Source organism: Crocodylus siamensis, chromosome 4 (assembly GCF_052110815.1).
Source record: "Crocodylus siamensis isolate JL-2025a chromosome 4, ASM5211081v1, whole genome shotgun sequence".
Taxonomy (NCBI): domain Eukaryota; kingdom Metazoa; phylum Chordata; order Crocodylia; family Crocodylidae; genus Crocodylus; species Crocodylus siamensis.
The window spans coordinates 169,835,331-169,856,261 of record NC_143398.1 but is presented as its reverse complement, the minus strand read 5'-3'; the positions used below and the strand labels follow the sequence as shown (position 1 = coordinate 169,856,261).

At 41.5% G+C, this 20,931-nt stretch overlaps 1 protein-coding gene across 36 annotated transcripts in view; it reads right to left on the bottom strand.

Annotated features, from left to right (window-relative positions):
• MAP2 (microtubule associated protein 2) overlaps nt 1-20,931 on the bottom strand; it is a 366,938-nt gene that overhangs the window by 71,047 nt on the left and 274,960 nt on the right. The gene's annotated exons all lie outside the window — the stretch shown is intronic.

Genomic DNA, 20,931 nt, shown 5'->3' with positions numbered 1-20,931 from the left:
TGAATATTACTGCTCAGAATGAGGATGACATAAGACAGCATTATTAAATACTGTTTCTCATTTTTGGTATGGGAAATATGCAGCAACTGCTAGAAATTGCAGCAACTACAAAATTTTAAAATGAGTGCTTATTAAATGTCTAGAAAGAAGCATTTTTACATATGATTCTTCAATCATGGCATTTTACAAACAGTTACAACAATAAACTGAACAATGGGTTTTTGACTGCTAATGTATTGAATTGTTCATGTTTTTACACATGCTTTGGACAGTACTTTCCCAAAAAAATTCAGAAAAAATGGATTTCTTTTCTGTGACTGTATCAATATTCCTTTATTCACTAGTATGCATATCCTTCTACTTGGGACCAGAATTAGTTTATATTAATACTTTATTTCCTAGGTATATCTGATCGAAGGGTAAGAATAAGTTTCAGACTGAGGCCAATTATATAGACACTGAAGACAACTGAAACCACAGCCACAACAGATATCCGTTCTTGTATAATACCCACACTTGCAGCATATAATAATAAATCTCTGTATTGCTGAGGAGAGCTAGAAACTGCAAATTAAAGAACAGATTGACTTTTATTAGTATATGTTTAGGATTGGGAATCCAGAAAAAATATGACAAAGCTGATAGGGAAATACAGATCGCCCGAATGAGGGACTAACAATAGAGGGATGGGGGTGAGGAGGGGAACGCAACTAGGTTACAGGAGATACAATGTTAGCCAACTAAGCCCGGGGCTGTGGGGTGGGAGGAAGAGGGAAGGGGAGGGAGGGGGTTTGTGATGCTGAGAGAGAAAGGAGATAGATACACACAAACCCATTACAATGGTCCGCAATGGTGGAGGAAGTGGTTCGGAGGAAGTGCCTCAGTCCATATAGAGTCTCATCGTGGAGGTCCTCTTTGGGTGGAATGGGGTCAGCCGTGGTCAAAGAATCCTTTCAAAGTGAAGTGAAGGACTGTCTGGCATGGGGGGGGTGGGAGTTCACGCAGTCCCCTCTGGGTCTGGTCTGGCGGCAGCTCGTGCTGGGGTCGGAGTACTGGCAGTGGCCCGTGATGTGTTCCACGTAGATGTCGCGGGACCAACGGATGGTGTTGGACACCATGAGGCAGCGCATCAGCTTGGCATAGTGGTGGGTGACATAGCAGGCACGCAGGACGCTCTCGTTGCTGGGGTCCCAGGCTCTGAGCATTCCCACGATGAGCGCGTCGACCATCACATCGTAGCCGCGGCCCCTCAGGGTGTCAGCCAGTGGGGCGTACTTCTCCCACTTGCAAGCCCGGGCATCGGTGAAGGCTTGGCACTGGTTCTTGTAGGGGACGGTGACATCTACAATCATGACCTTCTTGGCTTCTTTGTTGGTGATGACTATATCAGGTTGCATCTGGCTCTCACAGCCCAGGACAGTGTGGTTCATGGAGATCTCCCCCGCTGCGGCCGGGATGGCTCTCACCGGGCGGACCTGGACAGCGTTGTGGTGGAGCTGCCAGGCTCCGGTGTGTGGCTTGCAACTGCACAGCATGTGGGGGAAGGTCTCTGTGTCAGTGTGCAATGATGACATCATGGACCATTCATTAATCAATGACAGCAAAGATGAAAGCCTACCCCTTAGCATTTACTTCAGCTAAACTATGTGTTGGCAGGGAGCATATATTAGTCGATGCCCTATGTATTTCTGCTTTAACAGATGTGCTAGCTTTGAACTGATGTTATCTTAAAGTTCTCATGAACATTTCAAATTATTTCTTTTCCTTTCATTTTTCGTCAGCATTCAACATGTTCAGTATGTACAAGGCAGGACATACTGTTTGGAAACCTCTTACATAACAGCAGTGATTTAATATCAGATTCACTAATATAGTTACCAAAATAGTTGCATAGTTATTGAAATACACATAGATTTCACTTATTAGAATAGCTCATTTCCCAAAGCTGACTACTGCGTATATCTGCTTCTGTTGACCTAAGTATATGGATTGTTGATTGAAGCCAATGGATTCTTTCCACAGTAATATATGTATGAAAAAGTCCAAAGCAGATGAGATGCTTGGCAGGGGGCAATTGGGAGTAGTAGCCCTCTAGCATGCTGGCTATTTTCTGCAGCATCGTACCTGTTGCCAGAATCCTGTTGGCCCTGGGTGAACTTTTAGTATTGGGCTTCTCTTTGCCAGAGATAATGGTAATAAAAATTTTTAAATTACCATTTTTGGGACCTCTTTTTGCCTGGACCCTGGGTGGCCAACCGGTTCACTCATGTCTGTGTCCAACCCTGACTTTCTGGAAACCTAGGGAAGCCCCCCCATAACAATTCTGCATATTGGAATTTTGCAGTACCCTTCAAGATTGGGCATGCAAGGAGCAAGGGACATCCATTTTATATTGCACTTCTCCTGATTATCAAGCATTTTCTCCTCCAAATTATCAAGGGTAAAGCCAATATGGAGCTGTACTTATTAGGTGTGAAGAACAGGAAAGGAGTTTGGTAGGTGTAGAGAGCAGTCCATGGATGTGCATATTACAGAGGACATTTCCTCCACTTAAAAATAACCATCACCATCACCAAATTCATTCATCACCACATGTCAGGAAATGTTCCTCCCCATTTGTGTTTGTTAAACCCAGCTGCAAGTTTTCCCCAAGAGGATGCAACACCTTTTGCCAGTTTTCATGACTTGGCAGTTTTCAGTATTTACTGTCCTGTTGACAGAAGCAACAACACTGAGTCATCTACAAAACTGTACAGTTAACTAAAACTGATTCACTGGAGTGGTGAAGTTTGGACCCAGGCCTAATTTGGGGTACTCCTGCATGACTTAAACTTTCCATGATTTATTTGGACATGAACATTTTAACCAAAAAAACTGAACAGATTGACTTTTTATTTGTGAGATGCAGATCCTAGCACACATTGGGATGAGTCTGTATCTGGTATTCTGGGAAGAAACACAGAAACTAAAGACAGAAAGCACCTACTTGGTCATCTCCAATTCATTTCCTAGCCAGTATAGGACTTTCTCCAGAAGCATATAACAAAATCTTAATAACAGTTAGCTTCCCTCTTATAGATTCACTTATTTGCATTTAATCTGGGTCAACGGTGTTTCCAGACCCTTCACAGCCCTACAGGCAGATCCCACCATCTCAGTTTTTATCCTAATCTCATTTCCCAGACATAATAAACATGCTGGAGAGAAAAAGAAAGAGAGAGCCTGCTCAAATACTGACAATTTAAATTTCAGACATCTCCAAAACAAATTTTAAAAAAAGCAACTGCCTCTGGGGATTTTATCAAGTAAGGCTCACTGCATAGCACTCCTTTGATGGATATTTTTGGTGACACAGGAAGCGCAGGCTGTTCAGCAACAGAACAGTATTTTTGCTGTAAATGACTGCTGCAAAAGGACAGACACATTTGCACTAATGGACACTATAAATAGCACATCCAATGGGTAAGTCAAATCCTTGAAGGGTAGCTATTGAAACTTTTTATAGGTTCTTAATCTTCACGGTTCAGTTAAAGTTCAAGGAAGGCTAATGATAAATAACAAAAACAAAACAAAAAACACCCCCCAACTCCCTCCCCCCCCCCAAAACCCAACTAGCTCCAATGCTAGGCAAACTCTTCCCAGCAAAGACACTGTGGGTTGCTCAGAGATTTGCAGGTGCGGAGTAACACAGAATATGAGTTCCTCACTGGTAACACGAGACTTTTACGGAATATCAGCATGGATCCTGCTTTTCTGTGATTAAAATGAAACACCACTACTATATAGATATCTGTCAATCAATATATATACAGTAGTGGTGTTTCATTTTAATCCAGGAACAATGTGGATTTTGGGTTACTTTTTTATCCAAAAATTGGGGATTTTTTTATTCAGGGATCCCAGTTTTCTCTGATTATCAGCAAGTTTCCACTTATTTGTTCTAGTCACTACCCTTTTTTTAGTCAAAGATGTGATATTCATGATGACTGATTCAAATGTCCAATATTACATTTTGAGACTGTGAGAACAAAAGGACAAGATCACTTAAGAAAAAAAAAAGAATGAAAAGAAGCCAATGAGGATCAGACCCAAAAGGCATTAACCTGTTTAACTAAGGAAGCACTAAGACAACTTAAACCAAAATTAAAACTCAGCTGAGTCAGAAAACTTGGCTCCTGGGCTAGAATGAGCGTTATCCATCTATGACATCTAAAGTTGAGGAGGCAACTTGAGGAAAGCTGAGATTCAGGATATATCTCCATCACCTCTCTGTTTTTGCAAGAAGCACGTGTTCTTTAGTGCATCCCACATACTGACTCTCACTCGCACAGGCCATCCCTGGAGATGAGGCAATAAAACTTTTGGGGAAATCGACTACAACCACTCTCAGGCCAAGTAAAGACACTATCCTTTTACTGGTGTAAGTGATTGGAACCGGTCTATACCTGTAACAGAACAGAATTTTGGCACGCACAAACTGGTTTAAAAATGGCAAAATATGGTCTAAAATTTGCCACCCTTTTCCCCAACCAAAGGGTAAATATGTGTTCTCTTCACTACAAATTTAAACTACACCACTTACAGAAAACCGCATAACTTTGATTGATTGATTCTACTTCAGGCTGGTTGAATGTCTATCACTAGTCTCAAACATACTGGAGACTGAGGTGTAAACATATCCTCAGCAAGACCTGAGAAGCAAGTGGATGAGGAAATGGGCTACCTTGGATCCGCCTCCTTGCAAGTAAACGGTGACAGTGCAGATTACAGTGAAATAGAACTGTTTCTGCTTTCACTGAAGATTGACGTAAAACTAAACATACTGTTAGAAACTAACTAAGCAATTAAAATAGAGCCAACAAAAATTAGGTCTACTAGGTAGCAGTGCATGATATTAAGAAAACGCAAAATAAAACCAAGTTTTGTGCTACAAATGTGGTTAGGTAGTCAGAAATCAGCCCAGCCTAATCTTCTGCCCCATGCATGCATTGTACTTGATTCTGATCATATCTCTGTCATAAAGATACATCCCTGAGTAGAATTTGTCTTAGAGATTATTGACCTGTTTTATATGATGCTACAGAGTGCACAAAGGCCTGCTCAGCTTGCAAGAAGTGACAGGGCATGCAGAGGATGAAAAAGCAGTATACCTCAGCTCTTTAATTGAAGCAGAAGAGACTCCTGGATTTATTTCTGAAAGTTTCTAACCAATGGCACCCTGTGTCTTTCTTTTCCCACTTCCTCATTGCTCCCTGAAACCCCTCTTTTTGACATTTTTGTAATGGTGCCCTGTTGTATTAATCAACATCACAGCCACCGTGTAAGTTTGAGCTTGCCTGGCAGTCACATTGCTGTAGGCCTCATACTCTTGGGAAGGGTTTCTTCCGCCCAGTGGAAGCATGTAACCAAATGATCAGATATTATGATAACACTCCTTCTCCGCCTAGTTCCTAAGTCACAGCTCTTCAGAGCCTGACTCTTTAGCTCAAAGTTTAATGGCTCACCTTACCTCTTAGCTCTTACCATTCTATTTTCCCCTAGTGTAAATTCCCAAATTTCACTCACCTTATTGACACCATCTATCATTCCTTCCCATTTCTGTTTTCATTCTCCCAGCAGCAGTACAGGAAGAGATAACTCTTGTGAAACACATGCACTGCTTTAGCTCCCTGTAATCCCATTAGTGTGCAGTCCTATGCAACTCATTTGGGAGAAGAATCATCTGTGGTTATTCTCCCTACCAACAGACTTTTCACATGCTACTAGGATGGAAATGGAAGTCAAGCTTGCAGCAGTGGTAGAAAATTCCACTGGCTTTTATAAAAAACCCCAAACCTGACTGTAGCATATATGTAAGTTTAGATTACTGCAACTGTACAGTGTAATGAATGTCCTAGAAAGGAACTGCAATTAGAGGGAAGCAATGAAGGAAAACTGGGAAAAATGCTCTAAACAAATGGAGGATTATATTAGGTTACACAGTGTTGCCGTAGTCATGATAGTCCAGGTGCTATGCAAGAAAACTCTGCTTCAGATTGTACATTCATTCACAATGCCACCTATTAGGTCCAGACCAAGAAAATGAAAACGGCGAAAGAGAACTCCTGCAGATCATTTGCAGGCAAAGCTAAGAAAAAATGAAGACAACAATAAAGAATGAAATAATTTTGCTACAGCTTTGGCAAGAAACCCAGGGAGGGCCTGGTGAAGAAATTAGCTTCGTATGTGCTTATGAGATTGGAAAAACAAAATGATGTCAGACAGAAAGTTCCTGTTGGGATTGCTCTTGTCAGGAAACTCAGTAAGGTGCAGAACAGTTTCCAGAGTAACCGATGCCAATTGTTGCCAAGGTAGAAACAAATCAGCAATGAAAACACTAACTAGGTTGCAGTTCTCAGATAAGCAAACCTTCTAAATAAGAAGGAGAGATGGAAAGTTACTATTTGTTATCTATGACTTATCTGAAAAGCAGCTGGGGCCTGCAGAAATTCTTTTGTTCTGCACTGCACTGCAGTGTGAAGAAGCAGGAAAAACCAGATAGCTATTCTAGTTGTTTAGCAATCTCTGTTACTAGACACTCATTTAGGGCCAAGTCTCAAACTTAAGGTAAATTCCCGTAGAAGTCAGTGGGCATTTTGCTTGAGTAAGGACTGATCATGACCACTCATGATCAGTTGTATAAGTGGTGAATTACACATCAGCACAGGGAAAATGGTAGTGGTGTGCTTTTGAACTAAAGCACCTCTGAGGTGTTTTAGTTTAAAAGTGCACCTCTGTCATTTGCTTTGAGCTGACGCGCATTTCGCCACTTATACAGCAGTAAGCATTGCAGTGCCAGGTGCTTTTCAAAGTGCCCGGTGCTGTGGCACCTACATGTGTAAAAATGCCCTATATTTTGACCTTGTGAGCTGTGTGCTAAAAAGTGGGGTCCTGCAACAATATCAAGCAACAATATGATATGCAAAAACCCAACATGGCAATTGGTCATATGATACTTAAATTATATTGATTTAAAAATTTGACAACGAACCAGGAAACAGGACAGATCAGAGGAATTCAAACAGGCTACCCTCACCTCGTAACTCATGGATTTATCCATGATGCTGATGATAGTGACTGGAAGCGATTACCATCTGAAGGTAGCTTGGTGGCCTGCCAAATGAGCTGATGGTCTCTCTCAGTCTGTTTTCTAATGGTAGAGAGTCTACATCATGAAAACAGTAAGCTAATTAACACCACTGATTGCAAACTCACCACACAGCCAAAGAATGATCAGGAATGGAGACTGAATTAGTCTCTCAGACTTCTAGAGGCATAGCTCATTGATATAAGGCATTAGACACATCAGTAATATACAGCAGGAAAGCTTTCATGCTATCACTGCTTGTGCCATACTTGTGCAGTGATAAATATAGGAAGCCAGACAGCCTATTTTTCCCCCTACCCACATTAATGGTGAAATCCTCTCCCACATGATTATCCAGAGTAAATAGGTTTAGCAAGGAGGAGCTCATCACAGGGTGTAATCCTGCTCTTCAGGCTTCACAGTGCCCACTGTCTCACTCCTGCAGTAACCTCTGAGAGTGCTATCTTCAGATTAAAAGCAGAACGGTGCTTGCTCACTGTACTCTTTGAATTCTGAATAAGGACTTTCACTTCAGAGCACTCCTTCTGTCTCTAACCTACTTGGCTTTATAGGAAAGCACCCTCACTTGTAGTCTTCCTTGGAAGCTGTTCCAATCATCACAGACTTAGGGTTAATTTTAGCACAAGTGTTTCAACAATCAAGTTTAAAAGCTATTTTTCCCCTCAGAAAACAAGTGATTATAATAGCAATTAACTGTTTGAAAGCTGCTTTCCTGTCTTAGAAGGGAAAAAAAGATCAAATCCTCTAATGCAAGGAAGACAGCAGAAGAAATGGCAGAAGCCGTCAAAAGGGAGCGAATAAACACTGAGATTAAGGGCTCACAAGTTTTATGACACAGGTTTTGTCTGTTGTTCGCTTTTTGTGTATGATACTTACAACCTACAGAATTTTTCATCCATAGATTACAAAGGTTTCATAACGCTAGCTTTTTCAAAAGATGAGGTTGTTGGCCTCATGCCCCACCCTCAATTTGGAAGACTAGGACATTCTTCTTAGTCTGGTCTTTACCCTTTGACCCTTTCATCATGGGAGACCCCACTGGTACACCATGCTACCAGCAACACTTGTCAGGGTTACAGAGATAAGCAAACCACTCCATTACATCAAAGTGGAAATATCTTTGGCTTTAGTTAAGGGGGTTATATGCCCCAGAGGCCTGGGAGAGCAGGAAGAAAGAGAGAGAGATGACAAGGTAAATATAAATTATTACCCCCTTTAACAAATCAGGAAAGAGAGTCACAGGGACAATAATTGTGTGCACTTCAGTTTCTGAGCACAACACTTTGGGCCTGATTGTCACTAGTGCTGAGTAATGAGAGCCCCAAAAGAAGCTGATGTAATCAGTGGTTGTCTTGCAACCTCTAAAGACCATGCCCAAAGCTTGAAGTGAGCATCCAAAACCAAGCCACGTAAAGCCAGTGGCTACTTTGAATAATTTGACAGTGAGGGACTTGATCCAATTAACCTAAAGATTTAGTGGCAGATTCAAACCTAGGGCACAGGTCTTCTGATTTCCAGTTCAGAACTAGTATTAAGAAAAAAACCAACCAACCCTATAATATGCTTGTTACTCTGAATGAAGAAAAACTCCTAGAACACCATAATTTATTGTAATCCCACTGCAGGACAAGTTTTCTTTTCTACCATTGGATGGAGAATGCTTGTGATCCTACTTTTTAAAAACAACGGGCTATATTCTTAGCTAGTGAAAATAGATATAACACCAGGGAAACCAGTGAACCTTATTTACACCAGCTGAGAATATGGCCCTTGGTTCTAATGGTTAAACTGAAACAGATATTTACAACTGCAATCAGAAAAAGTACCAGTTACTTGAATAATAAAGACCCAGGTCTTCCCTACAGGGAGTCTGCATGGTTTTTAATTTTTTCAATCATATAACATACCTTTATAGAATTCAAATATTTGCTCTCAAGTGGATTTAATGGTTGCAATATTTATCCATTAGTAGGTTCTCGATCTTGATGTCAGTGACATCCACAGTAATTGGCAGGTGAACAGGAAGGCAAATAATGAGAATGTGGGCTTTAAAATTAACCTTCTAACTCACACAATTAAAAAAACCCAACCCTCCCACTTCCATTACAAACATTTCAACTTTCATTTGTTACTATATCACTTAGAGTGCTTAACAACAAAGTATAATTACTAAGTTCCCTCTCAAAAATAAATGACACCAATGTCAACAGGTTCATTAGATAAAATGAATGTTTTTCCTATAGAACATTCAAAATTATAATTCTACAGGTTCATAGTTCACAGTGGGATGGTGGGATAGTATACCTGAGATTATAAACCCAGTCCACTCTGGTGGTAGCCTTGTATATAACTACAAATTGAATGTATAGTAGATGTTACTATTCTGAGTTTTTTTACTGGGATAAGTGATGAGACAAGATGCACCACACATTTTATTCTGCAATATTTAAAAGGAGGCATTAACCCATTTTTTAACATTTCTGATTTCATTTCCAATACAAACTACCCTTTTTGAGTTAGAAAGTGCAGCACACTGGCCATTTTACGATTTCCACGTAAATGCACAATACAACAATTCCCATCTAATAGAACATAGATAAAATTTAATTTCCATTTAATGGAGGCACTGATATGTGTCAGATCACTCTTTGGAGGTCTTGACTCTTATCAAGAATTTTAATAGTTTGCAAACCTTGGTAAAATATTGAGGGGTTATATGGGACACTTTTCTGATAGACTTTGATTTGCTGAGGACTGTCTTGACTATACCTTTCTCCCTGTTGATCTCAACAGATCTCATTTGTGGACTCAATATCAGAAGACCTATTTAACAATCATAATAAGATCTCCTCCAGTGCTTTCATAGGCATTGACTAAGTGGCTCTTCAGTTAGTTTCTCTTCCCCACTGCTCTGCTTTCCTGCAGCTTTCTCCTTTTCTTTCCTCCATCTTCCATGCTTTATCTCATTTCCCAATGCTTTTCATTAGTCATACCCTCCTTTTCTCTCTCTCATGTCTATCCTGGTTCCACTTATTTCTTTTTCTTCTCTCATTTTCTTATGACTTGGTTCCCTCCTGTTCCAATATCAGAGTTCCCTTTCCTTTTTTCCTAACCTGTTGCACCTGTCAAAGTCTGGTTCTCAGTTCTTCCTGGAAAGCTTCTTATTCAACTTGTTATCTCTGTGATCAGATTCCTCTGTTGCCCATCATTGCCTTGGCTCAACCATCTTATTCTGACTCTCTTCTGTAGATGCTTCGGCTCTACTTCATCTGTATGTTTTTCACTGGGCAACTTCGGTTATTTTTACACTGAGACAGAAACTCCAAATCTCAAAGGCACACACCTGGGCAAATATGAAAGATATCCCGCCTTTGTCACAAACAGTTTTGAAAGCTTTAATCAATCATCACTCCCATCTCCCCAAACAAACAAACACCCAATCTGTGTTCATTAGTCAGATGCCCTTAGTGCATTGCCTAGTGGCTGCAAAACATAACATCACAGTTCCTTTATCCATTCAATAAAATAGAAAAGTCAATAGCAATGTCAAATAAAAGTCAAATAAAGTGATGCGCTGGTCAGACCGCAGCTGGAGTACTGCGTGCAATTCTGGGCGCCGCACTTCAAGAAGGATGTGGATAACCTGGAGAGGGTCCAGAGAAGGGCCACTCGTATGGTTAAGGGCCTGCAGGCCAAGCCCTATGAGGAGAGATTAGAGAAACTGGACCTTTTCAGCCTCCGCAAGACAAGGTTGAGAGGCGACCTGGTGGCTGCCTATAAGTTCGTCAGGGGGGCACAGAAGGGAATTGGTGAGTATTTATTCACCAAGGTGCCCCCGGGGGTTACAAGAAATAATGGCCACAAGCTAGAAGAGAGCAGATTTAGATTGGATATTAGGAGGAACTTCTTCACAGTTCGAGTGGCCAAGGTCTGGAACGGGCTCCCAAGGGAGGTGGTGCTCTCCCCTACCCTGGGGGTATTCAAGAGAAGGTTAGATGTGTATCTAGCTGGGGTAATGTAGGCCCAGCACTCTTTCCTGCTTACGCAGGGGGTCGGACTCGATGATCTATTGAGGTCCCTTCCGACCCTAGCATCTATGAATCTATGAATTTATGAAAATGGCTCTTCATTAATGCACATACATAGGGAATCAGTATTTCCTGAGTCGGACCTTTTTAAGTGTACTGTCTGAAACTAATATTTGCTACTCGTAGCAGTTCAGAACTCTTGTAGATGTGGGAGATAGGTTGTATTCTATTCTGCCTGATGTATCATCAATCCAATTGCCAATTAATGGGTGATACTATAACACCATGTGCCAAACAATCAGCTAGCATAAATCAGCACAGTTCCCTTGATTCAAGAGGCTGATTTACATCAGGTGAAGATGTCAACTGTATGTATGAAAGCTCCTATATTTTTAGATTTGCAGTGCTCACAGAAGAAAAAACATTTTTACTTCAAAAAATTAGATTTTATATTTAATTTGACTTCTAGTTCTCTGAGGGAGAATATATATGTGGAGCTAGTATCTTGTTTTTACACTCACTTTTCTGTCCATCTGAACAGAGTTTAATGAACAAACATTCTGCAAATGCAAATGGGTGAACAGGTACCCAAGTCAAGGAGCTGCAGCTGTTTATACCAGCAGACAATTTGGCCCTTACACTTCTCTTTCAGTGCCTTCTATGCTCATTTTAATTACTTTTTAGGTTGTTTCCTGAAGCTTTCTTTTTAATTTAAAAGCTGTCCTGCATACGTGTCAAAAAGGAACACTAATCTTTATGTACAGCACACAGGGTTTATCATTATTCTTTTTTCAGTGATTAAAAATCTTATTCTGTCAATACAGCACAATCCTGACACATTCCATTAGTAATCTAGGAACAAGTAAATGCAGTAATATAGTGCCCTTTCCCCTTTAAGGCTTATACTGCCAGTTACATACTGCTTAGGCAACTAGTTCTGCAATGCAGCACCAGCTGCACAGTTAATCTGCTCTGAGCATTAGTTCCCTAACTACTATCCTGACTGTATCAAGGCAGACATCTTTCTCTTACTGATTGCAACGAATGGTTCTGCATATTTACATATGCATGTGGCCAGGCACGCTTACACACACACATATACATAACAAAGTAAACCCAGCAGAGTTCTGATTTGCATATGAATGATCTGAATCCCTATGAAACAATCTGAAGTCACATGGAGAGGCATACATTTTACAGTTATTCTCTTCTTCACTAAGGTTTGTGTCCTGCTAGGGGAGAATGCAGAATTTTGCAAAGGGGGTGGGGGACAGGAGTAGCACCTGGCATTTCAGAGGTGGCTATACTCCACTCCCAGCTTCCTTCCCACCACACGTTCAGGCAGACCACACAGCAGGAGCCTCCAGGGACTTATTTAAGTCCACAAAGCAAGTAAGAATCCCTTGCCCTCCCTCTCTGTGCTCACAGGCATAGCCCCTTCTCTCCCATCCCTTGCCAACTCTGTCCTCACTTTCCAGTGTGTGGGGGAAGCTCCAGAGCCACTCCTACCCACTTCAGCTGGGCTGCATGGGACTAGACTTAGCTGGGGACAGCAACAGGAGCAGAAGAGGTGGGTTCTCCTTCCCTACACCTGCTCCTGGGGGTACTGGGCAAGATAGAGGAATGCACCCTGCTGCCACTGCTGCTGCTGTTGTCCCTCGATCAGCCCAGCCCCCTCTACCCCCAGGACAGTGGGAAAAGCAGTAGGCAGTATCAAGTGTGGAAGGAGAAAAAAAGGGGCGGGGGGAGGGGACCTGCCTCTGAACACAGATGGGAAGTGGTGGGGGAGGGGGGAACTTAAAGTCCTGCTTTGAGGACTTAAAAAAGTCCCCAGAGGTTTCTGTGGTGCAGTCTAGTCTGAAAGGGGGTGTGCAGCTGCACCCCTGCATGCCCTCTGGATTCGCCTTTGTGTCCTGCTCATCACTCCTGTATGGCTTCTTTCTATTGGCACTGTTCACACTAGACTGGGCTCTTTAAGGAATTTGCCCTCCTCAGTCATCAACCCCTAAGCCGACTGACCCTTTGTGACTGTTCATACTGTCTTCCCACCCCGTTCCTCCCTGTTGGTACTACTGGCCCACACCCTAAGTAAATGAGGATCCAAAGGTATTCAAACAGATGTCAGGAGACCACAAGTAATTCACAATTCTGATTCAATAAAAAGGATGTGTTGCGTTATGGTGAAATCCACACAGTCGCATAGTCCTATATTGCAATAAGATCTCAAATTCTGAGCTTGTTTCACCTGGCAGTCTGTAGCCTGTAATCCTTATACAGTAAGTAAATTAGCTTTGCACTGGGGTGGTTAACTTAAGACAGTCAGACCTGGGATGGAAATAGGGGAAGAAGACACATGACTCCTTCTTAGGGCAAGAAATGCATATAAATTCACTCTATGCTTGCAGCACTAAGCAAACCAAGCATACTCTGGCAGAACTTTTTCTTTCAACCTCCTAGGACTGTATTGCTTTCATCTCCATGATGCCCAGGAGGGCCCTGCTCCATAGCCTCTTCTGGGACAAGGATTTATTCATTGCAAGAAGTGGGGAAGATTGATCTAAAAGGGTCAGACCTTTAAAAGGCATGAAAAAAAGAAAGGGCTATGAAAGCTCAAGACCTACAGGCAGAGGAATGGTTTAGAGGAGAAAAAGGTGAAAAAAAACAGAGAGAGAGCATTAAATATATTGACATTGCCCTAAATGATACATGCAGAATTATACCAGGCTGTCTAAAACCCACCCCTGTTCCCTGCGTATATATACTATCTTGTATAGTCCCCCTTACATGAGGAGGAAGGTAGTAGGTGACACTGACTGGCAGGTACACGAGTCAGATGACCACCACCAGCTATATGGACATCAATCAGTGCATCGTCATTTCTCATGAAGAAACAGCTTTTCGTCCTCTACCACACCATTGACCAGGTCACTGGAATCAGCCAGAACTACCCTCTGGGAAAAAGAATGGGAGAAACTAGGCAACAAAGTTGCTGAATGGAGCCAACTCCCAGTGAGGAGTTACCATCCAGCTCCAATTAAAAAAGGCACACATGACAGAACCTAAAGAGATTGAGTGTAGGTCTTGGTAGATGCAGCTTTCTCATGAAATCATGGGGCCTTTTGCAACTGGCCAATGTATTTGTCAGGAGAAGCAAAGCACAGGTGATCTCCTGAGATGCCCTGTAGCACCACAATGCACCCCACAAGATTTGTCAACACCAACACCAGAAGCAGTGGCCTGTGCAGAATACTGGGAGCAGACCATACAGAAAGGATGCACTGGAGACAATGAAGAAGTGAGATAACATGCAAAGAAGCAATAAGAAACCACAGTGAAAATGGAGCAGAAAAAAACAAGGATCTAATGCGACAATACTATAATTTGATATTTTGATGTATCAAAATAAAAAGGAAGAGTTAAAGCGAAAGGAAAGATAAATTTTGCATACACAGACAGAAGAAATCAAACAGTTACTACACAACATTAGAAATGACCAGCAATCAGCACGGTACCATTATGTTAGATTGGGCACTGATAATACACAATATTCATGGCTAATCCTACTCCTTCTCTAATGCAGCTGTTGTTCTGATTAAATCAGTTTTGATATATCAGTGCTACTCTACACAGCGTAGGCAGCAGAAATTTCTGTTCCTCTTTGTTAATACTCATCTATTTAGATGCATGAAAGCAGAATTAGGTGAAAGTTAGTTGTATTAACACTTTAGATCACACTGGGCATGTCTACTTGTGCTGCTCAGGTGCCACTGTTACTGTGCCATCATTTATTTAGTACTTCCTTTTGAAAGTACTTAAAGACAGTGCAGTAACAGTGCATACTATACCATGCATGCTGTGCAGTTATTTTTAGCCATTACATCGCCGTAGCGATGCACTATAATGTAGGAGTGCATCGCTATGGTGATATAGCTGTGGCATCACAGTTTTTGCCCGTGGACAGTATATCACCATAGCATGTTGCTATGGAGACAGAGTGTCATGTGTAGACTCTCCCACTGCGGTTGAAAGTAGCCCCACCTTGATCATGCACTCAGAAGAACTAGACTTAAGGAATGAAAAATTACCATATGAAATGTGGTAAAATACATAGTTTCCCCTAAATGCATACTTCTCTCAATGAAACTGGTTTCCATCAAACACTGAATCTATTCAGCACTGAGTTAAAATGACTTTCTGAAAAGAGCCATCGGGTTTTCCCAGCTCAGATAATTATATCTTATGCTTATTTTCTACAGGCTCTACGTAGTTGTCTGAATGACAATGGTATCTTTAAAGGTTTGGCTAACTCTGTTCCCAAATATAGAAAAGGATCTCCCAAACATCCCTACCTATGTAAATGAGTCTTTGTTTCAACTTTCTGCAGGTCAATAAGCAGTTCCTTGCACCTGCCAGCATTTTTGCACACTGTGTGCAATACATTAATGGAGATAAAAACATCAAGACTTTGATATTTCTATAGTGTCTTCTCTCAACAAACTCTCCAGGCACAGCTAACTTAGTTGCATGATAATGCTGCAAGATAGATGCTATTATCATATTATACCTGGGAAAAACTGATGCACAGGAAGGCTGAAATGATTTGCCCAAGATCACACAAGGAGTCTGTGGCAGAATCAGAAATATAACCCAGGTCTCACTCTCACTTGCACTTCAAGCCCAAACTCCTCATAGGCCGTGTGTAGACAAAACGAGGGACGTATATGCATGACACTTTAAAGTGGGTTATATGCTTTTGCACGGTTTTAATGGTGTTGGTGTTTGCATGTGTTGGTGGCATATTTTGCACAGTAATTCCAGCTGATGTACCAAATTCGGCAGTGTAATACACCTTAAATGACTTGGGGCACAGCAAACTAAAACTCCTCAGAGGAGTTTTAGGCACTACATCTCCTTGGAGGAGTTTTACTTTGCTGCCCTACAGCCATGGAGCAAAGCACTGGGCTCTGTGCAGCTCAGGGGCTCTGCAGGAAGCCTGTGTAGGCAGCCTGGCAGCAGCCTGGGAAGGCAGACTATGCCCAAGAGAAAAAAAAGCGGCAATCTGCTTGTCTGAGCTGTGCAGGAGCCTGGTGCTTCACTCCACAGCTGTGGTGCCCCTGGGACAGACCAAGCCAGGCCTATGGGTGGGTGCCGCCTGGGGGGGTCTACCACTGCCGCAGAGGGAAGCACAGCTGCCCCTCCCCCCCCCGCAGCCCAGGGACCGCTCCACCTACCAGCAGCTCACCCTCCCCTCTCCATCACGGGAGAAGCAGGTAAGTGCATGGGTGTGTGCACAATATGGGGGTTTACTTCGCCCTAAATTGAAGCAGTGTTTTTAAAACCCACTGCTTCAATTTAGGGCCCCCATTTTGTCTACACATGCCCATAGATATTAAGAGGGGGAAGTAGGGCAGCTAACTACTGTATATGTATCTCATCTAAGACTACCTGTCTTATATACACTCTCATTCCCTCAGTCCTAAGAGGCCAACCAACTTTTTATTGTTATCACTTAAGAAAAGGTCAATGAGCAGTTACTGTTAATAAGAAGTTATTGCTACTATTTAAGAAGCAGTTATTAACATTATTGTGATTATTACATCTTATTGTGCTATCAGGCTTACTACCATATGATGCATATATTATAGTTCATATTGTAGTATGCTGTTATAATAATATTAGTGTGCTTATTAATACGTGATTGTTATTAAGAAAAGTAAAAGATAAAAAAGGGGTGTAAGTTGTAGCTGTGTTGGTCTAAGGACATAGGTAGACAAGGTTCTTTGGGTGAACCTGATATCTTTTACTAGACCAACTTAAGTCTAATGAAGTATAAGAAAAGGTATCAAATTCACCCAGAGAACCTTGTCTGCCTAATTTATATATATTAAAAAGCACTATATGCCCGATTTTTCAATCTTTACTGCATTACCAAGAAAAGAAAAGTGAGAGAAGAAAAAGATCTGTTCTGAATGTGCTGAACTCTGGCTAAGAGAGGAAGCCCACTCAAAATTTTAATCAAAACTAAAAATATGCCATTTTTCTTCTGAAATGGAGACATTCCTTCCGACAAAACTTCTCCTTGACTACCGCGGGTGCCTGAGCGAAGGCAACAGAATCTGGCCTTTGATTGCAAACTGCACTTATCTAATCTCCCTGCTTCTCCACATAGCTGACTCCCTTAACCTTGAGAGGCAAACACTGAAGAAGATTCTCGCTTCCTTTGTCAGACGGTCTGAATCCGGCTCAGGCGCTTCACAGAGAGGCTGTTCAGCCTGCTGCAGGTCCATCCCTGAATGCTAAATAAGCTCCCAGACTGCATACTTTCTCTCAGCGGAGCTTAAAAAGAAATCTCTGTCAGTGCACTGAGATGTTGGCATGGCAACCTGGAAAGAAAAATCTGCAGCCCCTGGCAATCTTAGGAGTAGTAGCAGCTTGTTTATGTGACTTGTTATTTTTAAATGATTTTGTGGCATCTGCCCTTTTTACTTGGGAAAATGAGGGAAGATGTTCTTGTTTTGTATGTATGAAGGAGAGTATATATTTAATTTTCTTCATGCCATGGTGTACCTGCATGCAACTAGACGTGTATTTACAGGGGGCAAAGGGGGACCATGTGCTCTGCTAGGGAAATGCTGGTCTAACTTGCAGTGTCTTCTGTTTGAGTTTGTGACTAGATTTAGCAGTACTTAAAAGTGCATAAAAATGCACACGCATTAGTTATCATAAAGGGAAAATGGGATCTGCAAAGAATGTAGGTGACTTGGTTAATGACTGGCACAAGACTTGCTCTAGGCATTGGCAGACTCCCCAATCCAGGATCCTGGGAGACCATGAAGCTCTGGACTGCCTATGGCTGCTAGCAGAGGACAAGGAAGCTGTAAAATGAGACACAAAATCCTCTTGGGCCACAGTCCATGATTGCAGCCAGCAAAGATGCATCCCAGAGGTATCTGCCTCCTCCTTTTGAAGTAGAAGAGAAATTTGCAGAATTTCATCCAACTAGCTGATTTTACTCTGATTAAAACAAGAACCCCCAGAACCCTTGAAAAATAATGCTTTGTGGTTTGTTAATGGACCTTTGGTGAGATCCTCTCAACTCAGCTCTGCACTTAATGGAAAATTATATCCCATTTGTACAGGGTCTAGTGCAATGAGCCCTGATTTTGAGCAGGACCTCTAGATCCTATTATACTATTAATGAAATTCCTACTACTCCTGGTAGATGGCTGGGTCTAAGCAAACAGTGAGGCAAAAGCTCACAACCTCAACCAAACCAGCAGACAGTGGAATAGTAGTAGGTATGCTGAAAGGCAAGGCTTTGTCCAGAGATGGAGGATGGAAGGATGAGATGGTTAGCAATAAAAACATCAACTTCATAGTAGTAAATATAACCAGGTCTGGTGCCCAATTTAGAACACTATTTGACAGGATATCTCTTCTCCGGACAGCAAATGAAGCATGAAGCATGGAATCAAAAGGAACAGAGACCAGTCAACCACCTTGTCCTCAGTGCACAATGCTGACTCTAAAACTTGGCCAAATCACAAGAGAAGGGTATCATTAGAATATTTTAAAATACAATTTTAATAAAGAGCAATTTTAGGGAAACATTATGCTAAACAGTGTGATTAGAAAAAATATGTTATTAAAGATATTTTACTTAGAATTCAGGCTTGTTACTCCAGTTGTTAGATCATGAGCTCTGCAATGTCATAATTGATTACACTGTCTGGGAACATCAACTGCAACAAGTTAGACCTCTTGTTACTATGACAACACAGTTACATTAAGCTAATCTCTCATTCCTTAAAGGAGCTTAGTTTTTTTTATGTTCATGTTATAAGAAGAAACATTGAAACTTGTTAAAATAATGAATGGAACATAACAACCAAAGCAGCCATTTCATTGTCTTTCTCTCGGTCAAATTCAATTTTGATGTGCATGACTACAAATCCATTGATTTCAGTGACATTATTACAGAAGAGTTGGTTCTAAATGTAGCTTTTAAACATGCCTGTGTGACGTGGAAGCACAGCTGCAGATTTTCAGAGGGAAGGCAGGCAAGTGATAGGTGAATTTCAGTGATGCTAAATCTTAAATTCCTTTGAAAAGCCAAGCCATAAAAATCAATATTCATGGTCCTAAATCATTTAGGAACATTTAAAAATCCAACCTATACTTTTTTTGGATGCACTATCTAGACACGCTCAGCACCACACCTGAGCCCAGGATTTCTAAAGAGTTCAGATCCCACTTAGGGACCTGGAGAAATGGACAGATTTTCAAAAGTATTTGCTAGATGGAGATACTCAATAGGGCTAGGGACAGACATTCAAAAAGCCTGAGCCTGAGTTGATTGAATCTTTGCAGGTTAGTCTAACCTGCCTAGACTGAATCAGTTTGTAATTGCACAGACATCCCAGACATGCAGGCAAATGCCGCAGTGGCTCAGGCTAGAAGCCAGGGGGCGCTACAGCAGCTCTCCCTTCCTTCCACAGCACTGACATTGCATAAATCAGTGTCACCCAAATCAGTAAAGTCTGATACTACATTCAACCAGGTTTACCTGAAACCGGTTTCAGCCATTTGCAACCTGGTTTATGTGCACTGAACATCTGTTCCGTTACCAGTTTAAACCAGTTTCTGATCACTTAAACCAGTCTATGTGTAATGTCTGTCCCTAACCTAGGAGCCAACACATGCTGACAAGTTTGGCCGCTTCATTAAGGTGCCTAAGAGGGGGGCTGAATTCTTCTAATAGTCCGGCTGATAACTTGGGAAAATCTAACCCCTTTCACTCCTGTACGCTGAAGCAGAGGAACAGCCAGGATCAGACAGAATGAAATTGGAGGCTAGAGAAGAGAAACCACCTTAAAACTGGATTATATAATGAAAAGAGATGGCAAAGAATTTTTAAAAAATTAACTTATTTGATATAAAAAGGGACAGTGATTGATTTGCGAAATTTCTAGGAGAGTAGGAAAAGCTAGACAAAGGCAAGGACTGAGTCAAATTGAGTGTTTTACTCTATTTAGCAAATAAATATGCTAAAAATCCAAAGAACACGGAGGCAAGGACAAATTCATTCTCTGCAGTTTTTGAATATTAAGAAGGGGTGGAAATTTCCTTGGCCCCATTCCCAATCCCCTCCAAACAAACCACCCAGGGGAAGCTATACAGGAGGCTTTAAAGAGAATGGTGAAATAATATTTCCTAAGGAATGCCTCAAAGATACAGTGCTGAAAAGCCTCTAACTATGCTCTTTTCCATAATGTGATTTGATCATGTCTGATACATTCAGATAAGGTGTCCCAAAACATGACATCCATGTTACTCCTAACAAATACAAAGCAGAAACACTGATATGCAATGTATATTTGCTTGTATCAAAATCAGCAAGTGAGATGCATGGTGTACACAGTAATTATCACCACAATTTCCTGAGCAAAAGGAGAGAGACTGGCATGATTAATTAACAGCTTCTTCTCCATGGGAGCTAGTAAACGATATGGTAAGAAGTCTTCTTTCAGCTTTGTAAAAATCATAAATAAAAGAAAATAAACTCAAAAATCAGATTTATCTTTAGATGCTATTACTTTTCCTCCTCAGCTATTTCACTTGCTTCTCCTACATTTTCTATGCATATATTGCAACTGAAAACACACACCCAAAACAGAAGGCCCAGTGGTTTTTCCTGTAAATGAGACCTTACAGGACTGCTCCTTGAGGTAGAGTCAGATTTTAAATGGATAGGGT